The following is a 25,969-nucleotide window of genomic DNA, read 5'->3' on the forward strand; positions in this document are numbered from 1 at the left end:
AAGCCATCCCCCGAGATCTCACAACCAGGTAGTAATGGAACCCAGATTTGAAGCCAGATTCGCGTGTTCTGGCATCCACTCCATCATGCTGCTAACCAAATGAATCTTCAGGAATGTCCCAAGCACCTCGGTCTCTGTTCTCTGCAGCTCTTCTCCGCATCCAGCAGACCACACAGGGAGAAGGCACTGAACAAACATGTTGTCAACCAGCAAGTTTGCGAAGTTGAATCTTTGGAAGATTCAGGCCTTATGGGACATCCCAAAGTATGCCCCAAGCATCTCTCTTGTCTTTCAGTATGACTTCTAGGAAGGTTAAGCGTTAGAAGCTCTAAAGGTGATGTGAATCACAGGAAGCACGAAGCTAAAAATACTGAGTGAGTCATTCTTTTTAGAAACAATGGCCTTTATTTCTCTAAAACTCTTGATAGGCTTTTATTAATTGGGGTAAAATAAAAGCTAGTTAAATTTAATATTGTAACTATTACCAATACATGCTAAAATAAATTGATTTTTATTTATTATGACTATTACTAATACATGCTAAAATAAATTGACTTTTATTTATTACAAATAAATAAATTTATGACTACTACTAAATGGCCTTTGCTCCTTGATAAGTTATCAACATGTTGGATTCTTTGCTCATTCACACATCTGATAGCATGCCACATGCCTTCTGGGAGTAACGTAAAGGTTAATTACAACAAGTGTAATGATGCAGTCTTGTTACTGTGTTGTCCTACCCACACAGTCTCTCTCTTGTGTCCTGGACCTACAGCACACTTGGTTCTCGGATGAGAGGGAAGGGTTTTAGAAACTTTATGGTGTTGGAGTTTATAGAGCTCTGCCATGGTTGGGTGTGGAGCTAAGGATGGGCATTCAAATAAGTCAAGTCTGAAATTTCAGCCCTGGTGACTAAGGGCTACTTTCTAGAAAGAGGGAAGTTGTAAGTGTGAGAAAATGATGCACAGTTTAGAATAATAATAATAAAATTGTGTCCCTGGCTTAGAGAACGAACTTATGGTTGCTGGAGGGGATGGTCAGCAGAGAGGAATAGTTAGGGAGTTTGGGATGGACATGTACACACTGCTATATTTAAAATGGACCTACTGTAGAGCCCAGTGAGCTCTGCTCCCTATTACGTGGCAATCTGGATGGAAGGAGAGTTTGGGGGAAAGAATGGATACATGTATATATGGCTGAGTCCCTTCACTGTCCACCTGAAAATATCACAACGTTCTTTGTTAATTGGCTATACCCCAATACAAAATAAAAAGTTTTAAAAAGATTGTGTCCAGGTGGTTTGGTAATTCCACCAATACTTAGGAGACTTAAGAGTGAGAGTAGATAAAGGACGTTGTGGAGTTTTTACTAGTAGCCCTTAACCACCAGGTCTAAAATTTCAGACTTGACTTACTTGAATGCCCATCCTCCACTCCACACCCAACCATGATAGAGCTCTATAAACCCCAGCTCCGTAAAGTTCCTGAAGTTTGCCACAGCCCTTCTTTGTGACTGAAGAATGAGGGTGAGGACTTCAGAACTCTGCTGAGAGGTAGGAGGGAACTCATTTGAATGTTGGGTTGAAAGTGCTCATGGTCCAATCACAGTGTCTTGCAGTAGTTTTGATGAGAGTGTGGGCGCTGGTGAGACCTCCAGGGAATGATGGACTGCAGGGTCCAGCCCATCATATCTGGACGGTGATTATCAAGGTGCTAACTGGCTTGAGAAAAGGGTTGGCCAGAGACCTCTGGGGTCACCGTGAAGGAATAACATGGTAGATGGGAAAGAGTGGAGGCTACAGATGGAGAAACATTCCAGAATGTAAGATCTTGGAAATGGTACCATCTTTTGCTCTGAATGCTAATAGTCTATGGTGAACATTAAAACATTTCAAAGCCATGGTTTCTCTAACCTCCATCCTGATTCCCTGCTCCCAAAGTTAGAGGGAATCTTTGGGACACCTTATGGGAGTTCCTGCCACATTCCTTAGTAGGAGTATCTTCCTTTCTCATATGTGGACAAAGACTATTATACATGGGGTAGACGGGTATCTTTTTCAATCATTTTACTATCCTCTGTTATGACTGTTGTTTTAATGCAATCAACATTTCCTTCTTCAGTGAGGGCACATCAGATGTAACTAACAGTTCTAAGGAAATGTGTCTGCTGGTCTATCAGGATGTAACTCTTTGACCAGACTCTGCAGACTGGGCACTGCCCACTCTTCCACCTTCTAGATTTCCCCACAGTAACATTCAGTGCTCTTTCCAACAAACCACACCAGTCATGTGTCACAGGTTGACACTGTTCCCTCAAACATGAAAGTCAAAAGGTCAGGATTCAATATTATGCACCAAGTCGCTCAGTCATGTCCGACTCTTTGAGACCCCATGGACTATACAGTCCATGGAATTCTCCAGGCCAGAATACTGGAGTGGGTAGCCTATCCCTTCTCCAGCGGATCTTCCTGATCCAGGAATCAAACCAGGGTCTCCTGTATTGCAGGTGAATTATTTACCAACTGAGCTATGAGGGAAGCCCAAGTTCTAGTCCAGGAGGCTCCAAAATCAAAGGCAGGAACAACTAACTCTGCCAGATGGGCAGGGGGTGATGTGGGGAATACAGCCAGGGAGCCATGGTGGTTGTCTCCGAATATGCATGTCTATCTAGAACCTTAGAATGTGATTCTGTTTGGAAATGAGATCTTTGTAGATGTGATCGGTTTAAGTTAGGATGAGGTCATGCCAGATTAGGGTGGGCTCTGAATCTAAAGTGGGTGTCTTTGTAAGAAGAGGAGACACGCATAGACAAGGGAACGCTTGTGATGACAGAGGCAGAGGCTGGGGGATGCAATTACAATTTGAGGAATGTCAGGGATTACTGGGAGCCACCAGAAGCAAGAAAGGATTCTTCCCTGGAGCCTTAGAAGGGAACATACCCTTGCTGACACCTTGATTTGGAACATCCAGCCTTTACAGCTGTGAAACAATACATTTCTATAGTTTTAAAACAGCTCATTTGTGGTTACCTGTTACAGCAGCCTTGGATGCTGATACATCCCCTCACCCTGCTGACTTCTCTCTGCCCAGCTGGGAAGCTCCTCCCTGGAGCCAGTCCTCCTGTAACTAACACGATTGAAAGTTCCGGACACCTCACCCCAGAAGGCTTCATGCCCAGGTAAGTGTATTTCTTCAGACCGCCCTTGCCATGATACCGTTCTCACTGATGTCTTTGTTCCTTTGAACTTCACTCAATGGCTGAACCAGGAACATTGTTTTGACTATGCTGATGGTTTCTAAACTCCCCACTGTGTGGTTTCCAGGTCAGACGGTTGGGCTCTTTTTCTGTGAATCATCGCCAAGAGATTCAATTAAATCTCGTTTTGCCCGCCTTGTGGCCAGGGTTTCGGTGACTTAGTGAGAACAGGGGCACTTAGGGATTTACTGAGGAAAGCCAGACACGAGAGGGGGGCCGAGTGCTGACACGAGGCAGCGAGCACGAAGATTAGGGGGCTTGGAGGGGGTGCAGTGACAAATGAAGTCACTGGGAGCTCAGCTTCTTGGCTGCATAGGCAGCTGTTGATTCCTGACATACTATTTTAGGACCCGAAAGAGAAAGTGAGGGGGCTTTGTGAAATCACTTGAAAGAGACTGCATGTCAAGGGGGAGATGAGACATGTGTTAGCACCACCGTCCTCTCCCCCCCAGGAATGAGAAAGAATCACTAATGTGAGTCTGGTCGTGATCTTTACGGTGGGAGGCTTCCTTTGAAGTCTGACATCACATACACATAAAAAAATCCTAATAAAACCAAAAAGAAAAAAAAAAAAAGCATCTCATCCTGACCAGGAGCGCTCTAGACACCAAGGAATACAGGGATGAGAAATGGTTACGGTTCTGCTGAAACAGGGATTCAGAGGAACCAGAAGACACCCAGGAAGAGAAAAGAAAAAGATAAGTGTTTTTCAGTGGGTCCAGAGGATGCTGCCTTGGTGGGGAGGCTCACTCCAGGGGAGAAGAGTCCTGAGTGATGCCAAGGTAGCCTGGCTGAAGAACGACCCCCATCCTGAGTGCCCACGTGGCCCTCGGCAAGTCATGAAGACTTGGAAGCTTGTGTCCTCACATGGCAGAAGGGTCAGGACTCTTACTTCTAGTTTGCTGATGATACAAGTAAGGTCTGGACCCTACTAACCATGGTGATTGCTTCCGGAGGCTCCCCACATAGAGGCTGGGGTCCTTGAGATGGAAGAGCTGCATGTGTGACCATGTGGTACCCATGTGTCTAGACCTCGCATTTCAAAGAGAATCAGGTGTGCGTCTTTGTCTCAGTGGGGAACGTGAGCAGATGTGATGGGTCATAAAATTATATCAGAGGCGCTTCCCTGGTGGCTCAGTGGTAAAGAATCTGCCTGCCAATGCAGGAGACATGGGTTCCATTCCTGGTCCAGGAAGATCCCACAGGCCTCAGAGCAACTAAACCCGTGAGCTACAACTACTGAAGCCCGCGTGGCCTAGAGCCGGTGCTCTGAAACAAGAGAAGCCACCACAATGAAAAGCCAGAGGACTACCACGAAGATGAGCCTTTGCTTGCTGCAACTAGAGAAAAGTCTGCGCAGCACTAAAGACCCAGCATGGTCATCAATAAATAAATAAAATTTTTTTTTTTAAAGGTAGATCAGAAGGAAGGGTTTTAGTTGCAAGATTTCAAGACAATGAGCCTCATTGCCCTACTGTGGTCGTATCATGCGTCAGGCTGACACACACACACACACACACACACACACACACACACACACACATCTAGGATGCCTCCTTTAATAGATACAACCCTGGGAGACACACTGAATTTTTTGCCGACATTTTTCATAAAACTAGATGAAAGCTCAGCAACTCTTTCATAGGAAACCTCACCTCTGGGCTTCCTTTGTGATCACAAAGCCACAGGCAACACGCATATCAGTCCTGAGGGCTGGGTAGTTCAAGGGAATACTGGTTTGTTCTAGCCAACCAAGGGCTTGGAGAACTATTGATGCTATAAACTGAATGGATGTGTCCCTCGCAAACTCATGTTAAATCCTGATGTCCCAGGTGATGGTATTTGAAAGTTAGGTCATTGGGAGGTGAGAAGGTGGAGCCCTCAAGGACGGGATTAGGGTTCTCACAAAAGAGACCCCAGAGAGCCCATAACCCTTCCAGAGAGCCCCTGACCCTTCCAGAGAGCCCCTAACCCTTCCAGAGAGCCCCTGACCCTTCCACCATGTGAGGACACAACAGAGACGATCACCATCCATGAACCAGGAAGCCAGCCCTCACCACTGAATCCTCCAGAACCTTGGTCCTGAACTTCCCAGCTTCCAAGACTGTGAGAAGTAAATGTCTGCTGCTTATAAGTTGCCCAGTGTATGGTATTTTCAATAACACAGCCTGAACAGATTAAGACGGGTGAAAGCCAGAAGTGACCTTCGAAAACTCCAGGGGCCTACCCCCTTGACTCACCTCTGCCTCTCTTGCTAACCATCTTGACCAATGAGGATTTCTGGACGGGCTGGGTCACTCCTGCCTCCTCCCCCTTCCTACTCCCACCACCCCTCCCTCCAGATGAGATGCCCCCTTTCTCCTCTCTTCCCTTGGCTCAATTCTTCTAGATAAAGAATATTCCCATGTACCATGGCCTCGACCTGGCTGGGTGTCCTGCCCTGTGCTTCCCAGCTGGCCCTGGGAGTCTATTTCCCTTGCCTGTCATTCCCGGAGGGGTCCTGGATGACATGACTATCCAGTTGACCTCTGGGAAGCATCTACGGGTCCTTGTCTGACCGCATCTTACCCTACACAGCTCTCCAGGTATGCCAGTCACCCTACTAAGCACATGACGATAACCCAGAGAGGCAGGGATGACTGGCATTCCTATTTTACAGCTGAGGACACAGAGCACAAAGAGGGCATATGAACGACAACAAGTCAGTGCGTGGAGTCCACTTGTCCGATCTCGGTTGGACAATGGCTCCAAAAGTCATGCCTATCCATAGCCTCAGATCAGAACCTTCTTTGGATATAGGGTCTTTGCAGAAGTAACTAGCTAAAATGAGGTTATTGCATTAGCTGCAGTTGCTGTTCAGTCGCTCAGTCATGTCCAAATCTTTGGGACCCCATGGACTGCAGCACGCCAGGCTTCCCTGTCCTTCACTGTCTCCTGGAGTTTGGTCAAACTCATATTCATTGAGTCGGTGATACCATCCAACCATCTCATCCTCTGTTGTCTCCTAAATCCAATGACTGATATCTTTGTAAGACGAGAGAACAGCATCCCACAGAAGAAAGAGAGATGAAGATGATGATGATGGAGACAGAGACTGAAGTGATGTGGCCAGACACCAAGGAGCACCTATTGCTCGCAACCAGCAGGAGTGAGAAGGATGCCAGGAAGGAAGCCTTCAGAAGCAGGGTGGCCCTGCCTCAATTTCAGACTTCTGGCATCTGGAACTATGAGCGAAAACACTTCCGTTGTTTCCAGTCCTCTGCCCTATGATCAGTTGTTATGGCAGACACAGAAAAGTAAAACTACCTCTCAGAAAGAGAAGCAAAAGGTTTCTCGGGGGGGCTGTGACATCCCTACCCTTTCCCTGGACAGGAGAGAGGGCAGGCCTGCCTGTCCTTTCATGAGATGGCATTTTGGGAGGGACACAGGCCTGGGGCACAAGGCAGGAGCCTGGGGGCACATTCCCAGCTGCTGGACTTCGGGAAGATCGGAGGCAACCACCTGGTGCCTCAATTTTTATGTTTTACAAAATGGAGCTCATGAGTGAACATGAGTCAGGCACGGTTATAGGCAGTGGGAGATTGCAATAGACAGTGAAATTGATCAGGTCTCAGTCTTTGAGGGGACCGATGATAAGAATTTATGTAGAATCTTTATACTTTAAGCATGCTGCCCCATTTATTCAGGCTCCTCAGACCAGAGGAAACATTGAATGAGATTTAATATAGAAATGATTCTTTGCAGTATGCTTTTAAAATTCTTCTCTAGCTAACTTTTTATGGCCCGGTGGTGCGAGTGGTGGAGAACCCACATGCCAATGCAGGAGACAGCATAAGAGATGTGGGTTCAATACCTGGGTTGGGAAAATCCCCTGGAGGAGGGCACGACAACCCACTCCAGTATTCTTTCCTGGAAAATCCTATGAACAAGGGAACCTGGCGGGCTATGGTCCATGAGGTTGCAGTGTGAGACATGACTGAAGCAATTTAGCATGCATCACTGTCCTCGTGAAATTTACATTCTAGGGGAGACAGGCTATGATTAAATTAGTAAACAAGTGATTTCAGAGAAGACAAGGGATAGGAAGAAGAAAAATTCCCTTCTCAGAAGATAACGAGGCTTCACAAAATTAAACATTCTAAATAAAAACAAAATACTGAGTTAAATGGTTTGCCCGTGATAACGATCGGACAAATGTCTGCCCGGTGGTCCAGGCAGCAGCTTGCGAGCTCTGACTCAGAAGGGCCTCGGGCTGGCCCCTCTAGAATTACGCCAAAGGCCAGCCTAAGGTGCAGCCAGAATGTGGCCCATCCAAGTCTAGTTTCTCCATTTCGGGGCCAGCAATAAAAGAGATGACTGGGCAGGCAGCCTGCCCAGACCTCGCAGGAGGGAGAGTACATACCCTGGGCCAGTTCTCCAGGCTGAACTGGCAGAAAGGCTGACTGTTCCCCGAAAGGGCCACACTCCTTCCCTGCCAGGAAGAGCATCTGCAGGCCCTGGGGACACGCCTATGAGAGGTGCCGGTATCCGACACGCCTCTTTGTCTGCAGATTTCACCCCCCTGGAGGTGCCTCTGGAGTGGCCGCTTTGAGAAAGGCATGTGGAGCCAACTTCAGGAAGAACAGAAGGCAAACTTTCCAAATCAAATGAACACGATCGTGAACATAAATAAGGATGATTTTAGAGGCAAGCACAGCGATGTAGCTATAGAATAGGATAATAGAAAAGACAGGGTGCTGTTAGTGATGGGTAACAGAAGCAATGAGAGAAATAGAACTGTTTTGGAGAGAGGAGCATATAAAAGCTGCTTTCGGACTCCTGCGTCCTCAGTGACTTTTCACCCAGTTTGTCTTCTCAGGTCAAACATCTGAATCAGTGTGGGATTGGAGGAGAAAATTGGCCTGTTTGCTTATTACTAGACACACACACACACATGACTGAGGAATGTAGGGGGAAAAACATGGAATAAAGGCACTAGTTTAATTTCTTCCATGTCACTCATTGAAATTCCCCACTCTCTAATTTTCCTAAAAGCCGATTTTCTCATATACTTTGAATTCAGGCAAGTGGATTTGGGGAAAGTCATATTTCCTCTGAGGGGCTTCCCAGGTGGCTCAGTGATAAAGAATCCTCCTGCCAATGAAGTAGACACAGGAGACTCGAGTTTGATCCCTGGGAAGATCCCCTTGAGAAGGAAATGACAACCCACTCCAGTATTCCTGCCTGGAGAATCCCATGGACAGAGGAGCCTGGTGGGCTACAGTCAATGAGGTCGCAGAGAATTGAACATGAGTGAGCACACACACAAACTCACATAGTCCCTCTGAGGTGGCTGTTAACGTGTCAAGTTACCTCAAGAGCCACTTCAGCAACAGAAGAAAGCTTCCTTTATGAATGAAGGAGAAAATAAAGACTGTGATTCTAACTGAATAAATATGGAACTTGTTTTGACAATCATTGGATCACTAAATGCTTCCAGAGCAACCGGGAAGAGCAGGGTTTCTTGACCATTGACATTCAAATTTTTCTTAAATTAAAAATATAGCAAATATTTAAAAATAACTTTAAATGGAGTATGAGCTGTCATACACCTGAAACTAATATAATACTGTTAATTAATCACAGTTCAATTACAATAAATCTTTGAAGAAATTTTATAAACTTGGAGATAGGATATTTACTCAAGATGTAAACTGTCTAAATGAAATGATGCTTTATCTTTTTCCACTGGTGAGTACAGGATGAAAGTTTTCCTGCTTTAAACTCATACACATATATATCAACATTTTTATGCTCATAGAGAAATTGCTCAATAGATGTAGGTTGACCTAAAAAAAATCGGCATTGGTGTTTTGTATCTATATGAGATGGTGGATGTTAGCTAATCTTATTGTGATAATCATTTCACAATATGTGTAAATCATTATGCTGTACATCTCAGACTTACACAGTGATGTGTATCAATTATATCTCAGTAAAGCAGAGGGGAAAAGAATGGAAGAAAACAAACAAACAAAAAATGGCCTTCACTCCCAGCCTAAATATTGACTGAGAACCTCTGTTCTTGTCCTCCCTCAGAGACTTCAGCCAAATTCTGGGGCGGTTAGTTTGGTTTCCTGGCTGGAATTGCGACACCGATGGAGCAGAGTGTCTTGTAGCTGCCGACAAGCCCGTGAACAGGGTGTCAGGAAGTCCGGGAAAGCATGAGTCAGCTCAGCCTTGGCACCCTTGGCCCTGGGGCTCCAGAGGAAACTTGACCAGTAGCCGAAGTCAACACAGGGCGTCAAGCAAGCCGTGCAGATGCGGGGAGGTGGGGGCAGGCAGCTGGCTCGTGAGCAAGGGCTGGGGAGGGCCTGCCCGTGTGTCCCCACGATCCCCACACAACCACACTCCACCCTTCCCAGCAGAGCCGGTCCAACCCTTTCGGCTCTGACCACAAAGGGTGGAATTTAACGACCTGGGAACTAATTTCTTGTTGGTCTTGGTAAACTAAAAATGATAGAATGAGTAATGCATTAAAATCATCTTTTTCCTAATTGAAAAAGAAAATTTTTTAAAAAGCATTACAATTCTGTTGGAGACTTGATGTCTTTGGAATACAGAGTATAACTTTCTGGGAGATAATTTGAGATTTAAATATCCAAATGCTCTAATTGACTCATTGCGCTGTGCTGATACAGGGCAGGATTTCCAGAAAAGACATACAGGAACGAAGAACTAAGCGTCTCTTTGTTCTTTCCATCTCTTCTCTGTCTCTCGGCATGCATGTGTAGGTATGTCTTTGTATTCTTGATTTCTTCTATCACTCCTCCCTTCTAGAATATTGCTGCCCCACCTTCAGCGTCGGCTTGCTTTGTAGAATTTTGAACACTGAGAATTATTTGAAACTATTTTAAAAAACACCTTGAACCTGATATATCTGCAGCCTGCCCCCAGGAGTGCAGAGTAATAGAAACTCAGACTTGGTAGGACCATGGAGCCAGGGGACCTTCCATCTTACAGGGGAGGGATTCACCCCAGAGCACCACACCCCCAGAGTTTGACCCCACTTCATCAGGTTCCATCTCTGCTTCTGCCTTTCAGCCCAGCTGGGGAGCTCAGATGGATAACTCTGCTGAAGAGGGGATGAGGACGGAGCTAAACTGAGGGCAAAGTGAGAAAAGCCCACAATCTGGTTCAGGAGAGGAGATGAAATCAAGGGAGATCTTAGGAAAGGTTTCACCTGCAGGGCTGCAGTCAGAGACTGGGGGGGAGCTCCTAGCCTAGAAGCAGCCTGGAGAGGTGGTTCCCCAGATGCTGCCTCACCTGCCTCTGGCCTATGGCTCCTCCTTCTCAGACCCCAAAGATGAAGCTATCAAGTCAGCCCATCACACACCTCCAGAAGTTTCTGGGTATGCTAGGCACTTGTAGACCGAAACTTTGGCCTAAAAGCAGACTTCTTGGAACAATATGGACACAAATAACAATTAGCTTGAAAAAGAATACCAAGCTCCTCCTCTCTCTCTCTCCTCCCCCACTTGACTTCACAACCCATCTCATCTCTATTAAAACTGTAAGTGGAAAAAAAGCTAGTTTCGCAAAGATCCCTGTTATAGAGAATGTGGCTGTAAATTATCTAGTAACTTGAGCATTTCTGCTTTACAGTTTTAGCCCGAATTTATCATTTGTCTTTACACTCCAAGGCCAGGAGGATAAAAACAAAAACAGAAAAAAAAAAAGAAACAACCAAAAAACCCAACAAACAAAAAGACCCCAAAAGTAAGATTTTAGATCTTGAGAAATAGGACATAGATACTATCAAAACATTTTGCAAAATTATAGAAACATTGCTACATTTTCCATAGGGTTCACTTTTGAGGCGAAAAACTTATTTGGAACTTGTGATTTCTTTGAAAAAAATTCCTTTAACCAAACCGAAGACGTTTACTTGGGAGAAGAAAATGACTAACTTGTAGTTTCCACAATGAGAAACACATTCCCATGGCTTCTGGCCACTTTCTGTCATTACGTGATGGGCTTAAATTGCGTTCAGTTATAATGAGTTAAAAATATGAATGAAATCTTTAAATTAGTCAAAATAACGTCATGCCTTAAATATTCTCCCCTGCAAAGAAAGAGAGGCTATTGGAGGGCAATTGACCTAACGATCGTTTCTGAGGGTCGATCCCAAACCTGACAGTCCACATTTAACTTCAAATCAAGTGATGCAACTTCATAATTTAAAAGAAAAAAGAAAAAATTTGCAGGCGTCTTATGGTTGCCATGAGATAGGGCAGCGTAATGGCTTTGAGCGTGTCTCTTCCTGCAGCATATCTGGCCTTGAGTCCACAGAGCCCCCGTCAACATCAAAGGAAGCTGTAGGAGCTGGTGTGTGGAACCCCAGATAGCCCTGGGAAGGGGGAGGACCCATCCTCTGCCAAGAGGAATTGCTAAAATTAGATGGTGAGGTAGTCCCAGCGCTGGAAGGCATCTTGCTGATCATCTGCTTCCATCGATGATAGAACCCGTCAGACCTTCCAGACCTTCAAAGAGAAGGGCTTATGCAACCGGCAGGAATGCCTTTCTGTTGGAGATTCTTCCCTCCCTCTATCTTAAGCGCTTCATGCTGATATTCAAGTCAATTTCCTCTTGCTTCAGGGCTCAGTGCAGATGGCGGGCAGCCAGGCCCTGCATTTTCCTCCGGGCTTTCTAAAACGGTTTTTCTTGATAATCTGAGACCATCATTTGGCCCTCCCCCTTCATCTGGGACGCTGTCCTGAGGTCTTTGTTTTGGTTTCAGGGTGCATTTGGGATGCACGTGAAATCCTGCAAGGAGGACTGAAAAGGTCAGGGCCAGACTCACACTGGGGCTGAGTGAGCGAGCGGTCACGTGCCCAGCAGCATCTTTGTTGTTGTCGTTCTGTCTCTAAGTCATGTCTGACCCCGTGGACTGCAGCATGCCAGGCTTCCCTGTCCTTCGCTATCTCCTGGAGTTTGCTCAAACTCACGTCCATTGAGTCGGTGATGCCAGCCAACCATCTCATCCTCTGTCGTGCCCTTCTCCTCTTGCTTTCAATCTTTCCCAGCATCAGGGTCTTTTCCAAGGAGTCAGTTTTTCCTATTGGGTGGCCAAAGTATTGGAGTTTCAGCTTCAGCGTCAGTCCTTCCAATGAATGTTCATGGTTGATTTCCTTTAGGATTGACTAGTTTGATCGTTTTGCTATCCTAGGGACTCTCAAGAGTCTTCTCCAGCATCACCATTCGAAAGCATCAATTCTTTGGCACTCAGCATCTTTATCTCCCCCTTATCTCCCTCTCTACCCGCCTTGCCTTGCCCTGGTGACAGTATCTAAAACGTCTGTCACTCGAGATTTAAGCTCAGGGTAAGCACTGCCCCTCCTTCTGTTTCTCTTCAAAACTTTGGGTCTGCCAGGAAAGGGTTAAGTCCCTTAAAATTAATATCTTTGCTGCCCTGATTTCCTCTCTAGGAAATATTTAGGGCAGCAACATGGGCTGGGAGAGGGGATGGGGAGGAGAGAAAAGGGACTTAGGAAAAGGGGACCTGAGTGGGGACCACATAGATCAGGCTCACTTCCCTGAGAATGTCCCTTGTGGCTTCCTCGGCAGGACCACACAATGTCCAGAGGCCACTGTGTGACTCGTAGAGATAACAAAGGCAGTTCCTGGCAACATCCGCTCCATCCTCCCCCCCTCCATCATCCGTCTTCCTCCCCAGAGAATCTCTCTTTGGCTTGGGGCACCATGAACCTCAACTTTGCCTAGTGGGGACGGAGCCAGATCCTTGTGAGTCCAGTCTGCAGCCCATCTTGTCAATTTCTTTCTTCTCAAGACCCAAACAAACCACAAACCCTCTTATCCCCCGAAATATCCACCCATGAAACACAAACAGGGGATCTGTGTTCCAAACCAAAACTTTTCTCTTTGAAGGGGCCAGCCTTTACTGCTTCTGCCCTACAAATGGCAGGTTTAATAGACTTGACCCTGAGGCAGGCATATGGTAGTAAGCAGGTCTATTACAGGGCTGAATTGGTGACACGCAGTGGCTGTCAAGCATTGGGGGCCTTGAATTCAGGCCTGTGGGTGAGCAGGGCATACACAGCTGGGCAAGAGCGGCCCTTAATCCTCTGCCAGCTGGACCCAGAGACAGGGCTGGGAGGCTGGAGTGCTCCGGACTGCTCTTGGCACGGGTTCCAGAAACAACTCTGGTGGCAATGTGGGGCCGTGGCTCCAGGCCTGCCCCAGAAAAACACACTGTCAGCATATGTTAACAGGCTGCCTTTCCTCCAAAGATCACAAAATGCATTCCATTTAGTGTCTGTTTTGCAAGTGTTACTATCTGTGTTTTATGGGCAACAAAACCAAGATACAGCGAGGCCTTTGAGCTCTGCTCTGTGAGGGTGACTGGTGAGGGGCTGACCTGGGGAGACCTGTGCTTCCTGAGTCTCAGGCGGTTGCAAAAACAGCTCCCTCACCCTCTCCAAACTTCTTCCAGAATGGTCTTCCTGGCTGGCAGATCTCAGGGGCTGGTGGGAGTTAAAAGGAACACGTGTGTTCCAAACTCCCTGGAAGAGAGAGTGGTATTAAAAACACACACACAAGCCAGTGTTCGCCATGTGTGGACCCGGATGAAAGGGGTCGGCTGCTTCAGTACTGGGCTTTGTGACCACACGTGGTGAGGCCTTCATGCCCCAGGAAGCTCGTGGAAATGAACAGAAGGCCTGGCTCCTTTTTTCCTATAAAGCATAAGACCATGCAGATTCTGGTCTTTCTCCTCTGCAAAATGTGTGTATCAAGTCACTTCTGTGGTGTCCAACTTTGTGTGATGCTATGGACTGTAGCCCGCCAGCCTCCTCTGTCCATGGGATTCTCCAGGCAAGAATACTGGAGTGGGTTGCCATGCCCTCCTCCAGGGGATCTTCCTGACTCAGGGGTCAAACCTGCGTCTCTTGAATCTCCTGCATAGGCAGGCGGGTTCTTTACCTCTAGGGCCACCTGGGAAGCCCTTTTGCAAAATATGACCATCTCATCAGATTAGATTTTCTTAGAAACTCACCACTGACACCAGTCAACAGAACGAGGCATCTGCTAGTCTAATATTAAGTGAAATTTTCCAGCTGGCTCTGTTTTATTTCAGCTGTCTCTGCCCATGTGGAGCTTCATCTTCATTGGGCAAAACGAGATAACCTTCTCCCCTAAGACCTCAGAGCCATATTTACAATATTTGAATCTTACACAAATTATTCTTGCATTGAAATTTAAGTGATCACTCGAGTTAGGAACTAAAAGGTAAGACACTGAGACATCTCAAACCAATAGGCTGAAAGATATCCAAGGGACCTTTACTCAGGGCAGTATAATAAGCTATGTGTGTGCTCAGTCATGTCTGACTCTTTGTGACTCTATGGACTGTAGCCCACCAGGCTCCTCTGTCCATGGGATTTTCCAGGCAGGAATACTGGAGTGGGTTGACATTCCCTGTCTCCAGGGGATCTTTCCGACCAAGAGATCAAACCTGAGTCTCCTGTGTCTCCTGCATTGGCAGGAGGATTCTTTACCCCTGGGGCACCTGGGCAGCCCATGGGTGAGAAAGAGTTGGACATTACTACATGACTGTTTCTTACTCAGTGCACAGCCATAATCAATTCCAAAAAAGGCAACTTAAATCGACTGACTTTTTCAAATCTATATGGAAGATGAGCCTAGAATTTTCACTGCAAACTAGTACTTACCAACCAACCAGCAAACATTTACCGTACGCACACTGTGTGTAAGGTTCTGTGGGCACAAAGATATTTCAGGCAGGTTTCCATGATCCAGTGGTTCCTGTTCTTTGCTCTTCTATAACTGGCAATAACTACTCTCAATATTTGGAAATTCTTTGTGTCTCACATCCCTGTCTTCTGGAGGGGCCTCCTAACTTGAGTTCTGTTCTGGGGGAGCTGGAGTTTGGGGCAACTCTTGATGATAGCCTTGCACATACAGGGAACAATTGTTAGTTACTAGCGGTGGAACACTTCATCCAGTGCCAGGATGAGCTGGGGATAAGGCAGCAGAAAGCAAAGGGCAGCCTCCAGTGTGTCTGAGCCTAAACTCTGGATCGTTTCCTCCCAGATCGAGTCCTCCCATAGTCCTCTTTGCTTCTACACCAACTGCCACTTCCAAATGGCCTAGAAGAACATTTGATTCTTCCATGCCTCTTTTCTTTGCTTGTGCCCTCTATCCGAACTATCATCAAATAATGTTTTTAACCTTTAAATCAGCCACTTTATCATTCCCACAGATCACCATAATTTCTAGCTTCCATTTGCAATATTCTCCTATTTGACTTTTTTGTTTTAATCTTTATTTGAGATATAATACACACAAAATTCACCCAATCAAAGTGCAAAATTCAATTTTTTGTCTACTACATTATTATTTTTTGAGTTGTAAAATATATGCAACATGAAATTTTCCATTTTAACTGTTTTTAAGTAAATAATTGTATTTACTTAAAAGTGTCATGAATTATATTCACAATGGTTGCTGTGTGACCATTATAACTATCTTTTATCAAAATTGTTTAATCACCCCTAAACAAACACTCTGTAAACTAGGAATAGAAAGGAACTTCTTCAACATGATAAAGACCATATATGAAAAAGCTACAGTTAATATCATACTTAACAATGAAAAACTGACAGCTTTCCCCTCTGCAATCAGGAATAAGATAAGGAAGCCCACTTTTGCCATTTCTATGTAACATAGTACTGGAAATTCTGGCCACAGCAATTAGACAAGAAAAAATTATCTCTGTTCTTAGGTGATCCTATAACCCTAAAAAAATCCACGAAGCCCCTAGTAAATCTAATAAACAGTTTCAGCAAATATGCAGGAAATAAAATCAACCTATGAAATTAGTTGTGTTATTACATATGCTCGATGAATAATTCAAAAAGGAAATTAAAAATCAATTCCATTTATAAAACTATCAAAAAGAACAAAATACTTAAGGGTAAATTTAACCAAGAAGGCAAAAGACTTGTACACTGAAAACTACAAAACATTACTCAAAAATACTAGAGGAGATTTAGATAAATGGAAAGACATTCCATGTTCATGGGCCAGAAGACTTGATAATGTTAAGATGATGATGATATTGCCCAAAGCAAACTAGAGATTCAAGGCAATCTATCAAAACCCCAATGGTGTTTTTCAGAGAAGTAGAAAGATGCATCCTAGAACTCTGACTGGCCTTTCACTTGCTGTTTCCTCTGCTTGACATGCTCTGGCACCTGTTATCTGCCTGGCTCCCTGTCTCAGCTCCTTCAGGCAAGTATGAGGGCGTCAACACCCAGCTCACATGTCAATCAGCCATCTTCTTATCATGACCCTCCTTTCCCACCCTTGCACTCCCAAAGCCTCTTATTTGCCTTATTTTTCTTCATTTTTTTAATATCAGCTGCCCACATGGTATATTTTACTTATTGTTTGACCTCCCTTTTTGCATATAAATTTCACAAGGTCAGGGATTTTTTTTTTTTTCAGTTGGTTCACCGCTACATTCCTAGCATCTAGAACACGTCAGGCACATAGTAGGCACTAAAGATAGATTGAGTGCAGGAATGAATATAAAACACACAGAAACAATAAATACATTCAAGTCTATTGCTTTTGTCCCGAAACAAGAGCAACAAGTGACTGCTAATGGGATTTTTGCCTCATGTCCTCCTTAACAGAATTTAGCATTAAAGTGAAACACGTTGGTAAAAGAACAATACAGCTTCATTAAACAGCCAAGTAAGTGGTGAGTTCATGTATTTCCTCCTATTTGAATGTCATGTTCACTTTGGGCCGTTTTCAGACCATAAGTTCTCTTTCCAATGTACTGCTCCACGAATCTCAATATATTTGAAATCACTTCCCAGTCTGAAAAAGTCATCAGGGTATCTTAATGCATCTTAATCTTCCATGGCAAAGGACCTGAGTGTGTGGAGATTCAGTTATGACTATATGTGAGAGGCCAAGAACTTGACTTTGGCTGGGTGAGAGCAAATCTCGATACCAAGGGAGCAGGCAGACAGCTGGTAGGAAAATAATGGGAATGTACGCAAGTGAGTAAAATAGAGCTGAGTGGTAATGAGAGACTCCCATAAGTGGGAAACTTAGTATGTGTAGACACAACTACATGCCAAACAAATTTGCGATTTCACATACTTAACTTATGATTTTCACTTTGATGATGATGAGCGAACAAGAAGGGGGAAAGCTGTCTGTTAAGAGCTGACTCATCTATGTCTTATTTTGCATCCATCTTGGGAGCGTTTTCCTGAATGACATCACTGACCTAATGAATCCGTGATATCTCCAATAGAACAGCACAGAACTCCAGTTTCATCGACAGGGTCAATGTATTGGGACAGTCCCTCCCCCTGCAAGGGTCAATTCTTGCATTTCCATTCTCAGGGGGCAGCTACTGTCCTGAGAAGGAGAAGCCTGCTGCCTCCCTGAGATCACAGATGAGCTCTTCCTATCCTGACATTGACGGGGCTGATGTTCTGAAGCAATCATCCCATGAGTGGAACAGAATGTTTAGAACACTCATGAGGTAAAATCAATGAAAATAGAACAAATATGTCTCAGAAATTTTGTTTTAAATATGTTCTTTATGTAGGGCACAAATGTGGACCTTCCAACTTTGCATTTATCTATGTATTTATCTACAGATTTTCAAAATAATCCGTTTGCATTCATGAATCCCATCCGTCTAAGGTTTCTTTAAAGTAGAAAACCATTTTCACTACAATTTGCTGTTGAGAAAATGAAGGTATGAGGTTGCCATGGTAGCCGCCTTCAGGAAATGGTCGAGTCAAAGAAGGAAGAACTTGAAAATACAGAACTGTGCTCATCCTGCGTTCTGCTAGCCATCATGCAGTATCAGTCACACCCATGGTGGTGAGACTCCACAGGCAGCATAGCATCTTTGGTTGCAGCAGATGCTTGTTGTATCAAACGATTCTAAAAAACCAAAAGGCCCAGAAACTATAACTAGGACATCCCCTTATTATGAATAACGAAAACCTCCCTTGTTTTGCAACGGCAGCTCCAGTGACAGCATGCAAGCTGCAGACCTTAGCATCAGGGCAAATCTCAAAGGACCCTGAGTGAAAACTGCTCTCTTTTTATGCTGCCTGAAGATAATAAGACAGCGATTACAGGTGCAGCTAAGGGTGTGTCACGAGTCAAGTCACATAAAGTTCAGACTAGAACCCAGAAGTTTGACCCTGTTCTTATCACCCTGTCCATTGTAGAACTGGCCATTTAATTTTTCCGAATGGACCAGGGATTCTTTGAAATGGAGCCTGACATGGTCCCACTCCACCTCCAATTTATCCTATTGCTTCTACAGCTGTGGATCTCACCACGTGATTGGGTCATGTCCGAGGGGAAATGGAAACACTCAGCTTTCAGGTTCACAACAGGAGGCAGCTTGAAGCCCAGCCATTGTTGGTTGCCTGCCTCCTGGAGGGGTGACTGTCTTGTGCTCACCCTCAGCTAGGGTCAAGACCGAGACCTTCAAGGGCACAACTTGGCCATGATGCCCATAATTCAAATTCACATCACTTGCTCATCACCAAGGATCTTTGATTTACCTCTATCTAAAATGAGATTGGGAAATCCCTAGTTTTGGTTAAAATTTCTGTGCTTCAGGGTTTTAAGACAATCTCATTCCTGCCTTTTTCCATTAACAGCAAAACCCTCAAAACCTGATGTCTCTTCCTTTTCAGTCACTAAAGTTCTGGGCAGATTTTGTTGATCTACACAGAGGTGGAAAGCATATTCTTTATTAGAGGAGCACTTGTTACTTTTACCAACATACACACCCCCTTTGACAGAGTGCTGGGGAAATAGGACAAACAGAAATGAGAGGAGGGAGGAGAGAGAGAGACAGAGACAGGTGGGGGAGAGACAGAGGAAGAGAGACAGACAGACAGACAGGGACAGAGACTATATTTTGCTTTTTAAAGACCTCCTCCTTCCCCAAGGCTGTCTACAGTCTATAAACACTATTTGGATTCTGTGTGACTCACTTTTTATCCCAGGAAATAGCCTCTTCTGCCCTCCAAAGCACCACATTTTAAATTCTAGACTTGAGTCTAATTGGAGTCAGATTAGACTTCTGTTCCCCTCTCCCCACCCCAGACCTCAACAATTATTTAATTAATAAATACTATGAAACTCCACATTACACAGTCTCTATTTTTAAGCCTAGAAACCCTCTATTTTCCAAACATGCTATACTATTTAACAGACTGTCTCCACAATTCCACCCTTGTCCCTGGCATCTAAGCTCCATTCCTATTAAGGACACAGATTGGTCCTGCTGGCCCCCAAGCTTCCTTCCTGAAGCTCTGTCTCTCGTGGGTATGTGCTATGTGCTTAGTTGCTCAGACATGTCTGACTCTTCACGACACCATGGACTATAGCCTGTCAGGCTCCCCGTGGGGATTCTCCAGGCAAGAATACCAGAGTGAGTTGCCATGACTTCCTCCAGGGGATCTTCCCAACCCAGGGATCGAACCCAGGCCTCCCGCATTGCAGGCAGATTTTTTACCATCTGAGCCACTAGTGGGTGGGTCTCTAAATTCTCCATCAGCCCTTGCCAGCAGGGCACCTTTTCTCACCATGGAAGATGTTGCACAAGGAAGAAGACATTGGCATTTGGCTCAGCCAGGACCTCTTCCCCACTGCATACCTTTGAAGCTCCCTTTGAATTTCATGCCAGGACCTGGAGTGTGGGATGGCACTATTTTGTGAATTTCCTGCTGCCCTGGCAGGATCGCTACAGGGCCTTGAAACGTTTACTCCCTGCCCAACTGGGACACGTGGCCGCCAGCGCTCCCACCCCTAGCTGGAATGCCTGGGATTGCACTTTACTGCAGCTGCCTCTTCACAGCTGGAAACATCTTCCTGGGGTCTCCGACAATGAGTAAGTTTCTCACATCATCCTTGGCAGGCTCATCCCAAACATAAGTCATCCTCCAAGACAAGACTGACAACAAGTGTGATCCATCATTGCCACAACTTCTTCAGGGACTGAGGAACTAACATGTCACTTCGTAGCCAGGGATCGGGTGCACGGAATCTGAGAGACAGGGTTACCGAGGGAGGTAAAAACACACATGTGCTGGAGATTGGAGATTTACAAATTCAGTGTCCTCAATATTTTTACGGGCTTCTCAGGTGGCACGAGTGGTAAAGAATTCCTCTGCCAATGCAGGAGATGTAAGAGATGTGGGTTCCATCCCTGGGTCGGGAAGATCCCCTGGAGAAGGAAATGGCAACCCACTCCAGTATTCTTGCCTGGAGAATCCCCATGGACAGAGAAGCATGGAGAACTACAGTCCATGGGGTCACATAGAGTCGGACACGACTGAGTGACTAAGCAGGCACACATACATATAATATTTTTAGAGAAAATTGGCTTCTCTTCCATACAAGGATCAAGTAGGCAATCCAAACTCAGTATTTTTCTCAGAAAGCACAACGAGAAGGACAGTCCATCTGGTTAGCGAAAGAAAGCCACTTTACTCTCTCTTTGAAGTCTTCCAGCATCTTTCATATAACCCCCTCTCTCTAGCCAATATGGAAGAAAATTACCCATGTGGCTCAGATGCTGAGAACCTGGCAACTAGAGTCAGCCAGACCTGAGTCCCTGTCCAGCGGTAAGTTAGGTATTCCCTCTGAACCTCATAAAGGTAACAGTGATACCAAAGTCAAGGATGTTACACAGGAAGGGCTCAGCCCAAGACAGGACACATACATGTTCGGTATGTGTTAGTGACATTGTGATATTAACATTTTCTTTTTTCAGGGTGGGAACGAGGTGCACAGTGGAGGAGTCACGTCAGCCAAAGCTTTGACGCCAAGGCTCAGCTTGGTGCTTTAGACAGGCTGCCGCAAGATCTGAATCAATGCTTGGACACAGACCATTCCCTTTCTCTGCCAAACTGAAGGTGCTGGGATGACAGGGGAGAAACAAGAGGTCTTACCTGGAGTCTCGTGTAGGATACTGCCCTTCCTGGTTCACCAGGATGGTCCCCATCTCCTGCCTCATCTCTCCCCTCTCCTGAAAGTGCCTTAGTTAGGAAGACAAATGATGTGGTCACTCTATCCTAGAGCTATCTTAGGTAGCTTCCAGAACTGTGCTGTCTATATTTGTGTGTGTGTGTGTGTGTGTGTGTGTGTGTGTGTGTGTGTGTGTATACACTCAGTTTCCTAGTCATGTCCAAGTCTTTGCCACCCCATGGACTGTAGCTCACCAGGTTCCTCTGTCCAAGGAATTTTCCAGGCAAGAATACTGGAGTAGGCTACCATTTCCTACTCCAAGGGATCTTCCCGACCCAGGGATCGAACCTGTGTCTCCTGTATCGGCAGGCAGATTCTTTACCACTGTGCCACCTGGGAAAGCCACCCACAAATGTGGCCAATAAGCCCTTGAAACATGGCTGCTCTGAATTGAGATGAACGGCAAGTGTAAAATACCCGCTGGATGTCAAAGACTTAAAAAAATGTGAATTATCACATAAATAATTTTCACAATACATGTTGAAATGACATTATTTGGCTATTTGGGCTCAATAAAAATATAAGTAGAATTTAATTTGGCAAGTTTCTTTTTACTTATTTGATTGGGGCTACTAGAAAATTTGAGTTTGAGCCAGCTCCGGGAGATGGTGAAGGACAGGGAAGCCTGACGTGCTGCAGTCCATGGGTCACAAAGAGGTGGATATGACTGAGTGACTGAACAACAACTAGAAAATTGAGTATGTGGGCTTGCATCATACTCTATTGGACAGTGCTTGTCTAGAGAGATGTGTGGACCATCCACATATAACGCTCCTTGGACATATGCTATGCCTGCCCCTGAATTTTCTCATGAGCTTTGGGGGCAACTGCCCTCCCCACAGAACTGTGCCATAATGCCCTTGGCAGGCTGCATCTCCACTCCTAAATCCTTGCCTCCAGATCAGACTTCTCTCCTTTGCTTCTTGGTCACATGTCATCACACAAATATTTGAAAGGGACCCAAATTCAACAAGTCCAAAACAGACCCCATTGGGCCCCATGTTCCACTTTGGTCTTGCTTCACACCCTGGATAACTACTCTTCGGGTCACCAGACTCCAGACTTTCATATCACCATCTCTCTGACTCCAAGTTCTCCCGTCCAGGGGCTAAATCAACCGCCAGTCTCCTGGGTCACTCCCCTGTCATACCTCTTCTCTATTCTTGCTACTACCCTCCATGGTCAGGCACCTGTATGCTTTAATAATAAATGTTACTATTTATAAAAATATCATAATAAGTAATATGTTATTTCAATATTCTTCAAATGGATACTCTGGCCTCTCTCATAACCACCATCCCAAACATTTTCCAAGCAACGTCAGCAAGATCTTTATACAATCCAGAACTACGTCATATCTCAACTTAAACTATGTTTTTGACCTTTCACTGTGTCCAAGCTCTTCATCCTAACATTCAAAGCCCTTGAGAACCCAACCCTGTTTTATGGATTCAGCTTGCTGCTAAGTCGCTTCAGTCGTGTCCGACTCTGTGTGACCCCATAGACGGCAGCCCACGTCCCTGGGATTCTCAAAGCAAGAACACTGGAGTGGGTTGCCATTTCCTTCTCCAATGTATGAAAGTGAAAAGTGAAAGTGAAGTCGCTCAGTCGTGTCTGACTCTTAGCGACCCCATGGACTGCAGCCTACCAGGCTCCACCGTCCATGGGATTTTCCAGGCAAGAGTACTGGAGTGGGATGCCATTGCCTTCTCCTGGATTCAGCTTAATTCCCTATTATTTTCCCGGCCTTTCCTGCCTACCTTCTCCCTACCATTGCTAGACCACGCTATTTTATATGAACATGCTCTTCCACCTCTAAGTCTTTAATTGGTGCTGCTTCTTACCTCCGATGTCACTGTCACTGCCTCATTTGCTTGGGAGAGCTCTATGTAACTCAAGAGTGCAGTTAAAACCTACGTTCACCAAAAACTTGCCCAGCTCCTCCCGCTGTGAGAACTGATGTATCCTCCGCCTTTCATCATGGTGCCATGAGAGCACATTCACGGTGGTTCCATGTTAGAATCATGTACCTAAGCTTTCCCCCTTCCCAGCTAACTAGAGGTGTACTTTAATATTTAGTTTATTCATCTTCTGACCCTCCCTTGCCCATGACAACTAGCCCCAGTTTCCAACCATCATTTGAAAGGTGCTCAAAAACCTAGGATGAGTTGAATCAATGACAAGTGTGTGCTTAGCATGTTCTTTGGAGGGACCACAGACCAGGTTTGTCTCAGCTCCACCCTGAGAGAATTCCTTGAGGACAGAAGAGAAGAGCCAGATCAAGGTGACATTTAAGGAGGAAAAGGGAAAAAATTAGGTTGGGCACATCTTTCCAAGCAGATTTTCTAATTATGCTATACCAAAATATTTGTTGAATGTGAACTTCAAGGCTATTTACTATCAGGGTCAGGCTTAGTCAAGGATGTGCTTCAAACACTGTTCATGCCACCACTTACACCTTCTTTTCCTTCATTACAGGTATGACAGGTCCCTAGAGGTGGACTCAGTTCTAACTGCACTGATGATGGAATGGTCATTAGAGGCTGTGAAAAAGGAAGGCTTCTGGAGAAAGATGAAATTACACTTATATTAGGATGTCAAACTGGACTTTGCTTAAAAAGAGCCATGGATCTAAGGGGAAAGAAAAGCAAAACCCAAAACAAATGCAAACTTGAGGCCCCTCCCCCCACTGTAATAGAGAAGCTGATGCTTGACTTTCTGGAGAGCTGGTCATGTGTGTGTTGAATTACAGGCAATTATCAGTGGTCACCCTGTTGGCTCTAAAAAGTTTCAAACAGCGTCAAAGGGAAACATGATTGATCAGAAGGGAAATCCTACTACATCTTTTAACCCTGGGCCAGCTCTGCTGAGTTGATGATGTATTTTATTTTTGATGATGCATTTTATTTCCATGATGCGTTTTGTTCTTGAAGTCTCAAAAATAGTTGCTAGTGAAAGGCAATGTGAGGATAAACATCTCTCATAGATCATGTGTTTGAACAATCCAAACTGGCTGTGTGACATTGCTGAGTGATTCTGAAATTAATCCGGCTTCATGTGTTCTCTGCCATCCGGCAGTCAATCCACAAGGGAGGAAGTAACGTTTTTGCATAAATCAACTGTGTGTTGCTCACCATCATGAAGCTGGGGTGCGAGACCATGCAATTTGGTCTGATGCTTCAAAGAAAATGACACTCTGGTCAATGCAGTTTTAGTATTAATTATACATCATCTTGCCTGGAGAATCCCATAGACAGAGAAGCCTGGCAGGCTACAGTCCGTAGGTTCGCAGAGTCCAACACGACTTAGAACTAAACAGCAAGAGCATACTTCATCATATTATTATATTTCTGGGAAATGTTACATTGACCTACAAGCACACAAGGCAATGAACAGACATCATTGAAAAATAAGGGCTATCAGGGTCGTTCAAACCCTCCCTTGAGCCAGGCCAGCTGGAGGGTAATGGATGCTCAGTTAATGCAGAGCCACCTGAGCTGATTAGAGATGGCTTTGTTCAACTCTGTTTCCAGCCTGAATCAACAACTTCTGTTGAAGTAGATGAAATGAAGCTTATTGAGGAAGAAAATGGAAGCTAAATGCTTCAAGAATGGCTGTTTCTAGGCTCCTATTTTCCAGGTTGGATTAAAATCTGGACACTAACTAAATGCGAACCGTGGCCAAATAGTTTAACATTTCTATGTTTCATTCCTCATATGCAAAAAAAAATGAGCATCTGAGAGTATGCTGCTCCCAAAAGTAAAAGTTCTATCCGTGGATGCTGAACAACTATCAGTGGTTTGTTAGACAAACCACACCCATGTATAAATATTCTAGATGAAAATCTCCCCTGAGTGTTCACACAGTTTCATAAAGGGTCAATGTTGAGAATGAGAGCCTACATTAGAATAGTTCAGGGAAAGCATTTTAGTCTGTAATAGCCTGAATATTGCTTGGTGACATGAAGTTGGAGTCTCTTTCAACTCCGGCTTTAGGGCATATGAAAACCATATTGCGTGGTCTGGTTTCAAGGTTTTATTTTCCCCTCTACATTTAGGCCAATAGCAAGGGATTATTGCTCCATAAACTTCAGGAAAATACTTTTAAAAAACACCCCACACCATAGATGTGGGGAGACTGATAATCACTGCTGGAAACTTAATCTGTTCATTCTTCTCCTTTTCATTATCTTTTCCATCATAATGTTTGAATAAGCAGAGGCCCAAAGCACTAACAATTCCTGTACTTAGAACATTCCTACTATACTTATCATATAAAGGCACAGTCTTTGTTTATGAGAATGCCTTTATCTGTTTGTATCTTGGATTTCTTTCCATTCCTAGTCTCTGAAATACCTCCTAGTAGAGAAGGATGGTCAACAAAAGTTTGTTAAAGGAGTCAATAGATGAATGTACCATCCTGAGTAGAAAAACACATACACACACACACAGAGCTCTATACAAGAAACGACTGGTCTTGGCAACTCTGCTGAAAATCTGTCTCCTTCCTCAGCTCCGAGGCACAGGGAAGACCGCTACTCATTCATGAGTTGTCACTTGGGATAAAATAAATAAATAAACCAGACATTGCTTCTCACCGGCCC

General features: G+C 44.9%; 1 protein-coding gene and 1 long non-coding RNA gene across 5 annotated transcripts in view; one reads left to right on the top strand and one right to left on the bottom strand.

Annotated features, from left to right (window-relative positions):
- RUNX1 (RUNX family transcription factor 1) overlaps positions 1-25,969 on the bottom strand; it is a 273,518-nt gene that overhangs the window by 199,190 nt on the left and 48,359 nt on the right. The gene's annotated exons all lie outside the window — the stretch shown is intronic.
- Positions 1,540-24,089, top strand: LOC145532898 (uncharacterized). Its single transcript, XR_014073695.1, has 4 exons — positions 1,540-1,555; positions 3,041-3,180; positions 21,113-21,254; positions 23,845-24,089. It is a non-coding gene; the product is annotated as an uncharacterized LOC145532898 (long non-coding RNA).

Source organism: Giraffa tippelskirchi, chromosome 2 (assembly GCF_054371585.1).
Source record: "Giraffa tippelskirchi isolate mGirTip1 chromosome 2, T2T-mGirTip1v1.2.pri, whole genome shotgun sequence".
In the NCBI taxonomy this organism is placed as follows: Eukaryota; Metazoa; Chordata; class Mammalia; order Artiodactyla; family Giraffidae; genus Giraffa; species Giraffa tippelskirchi.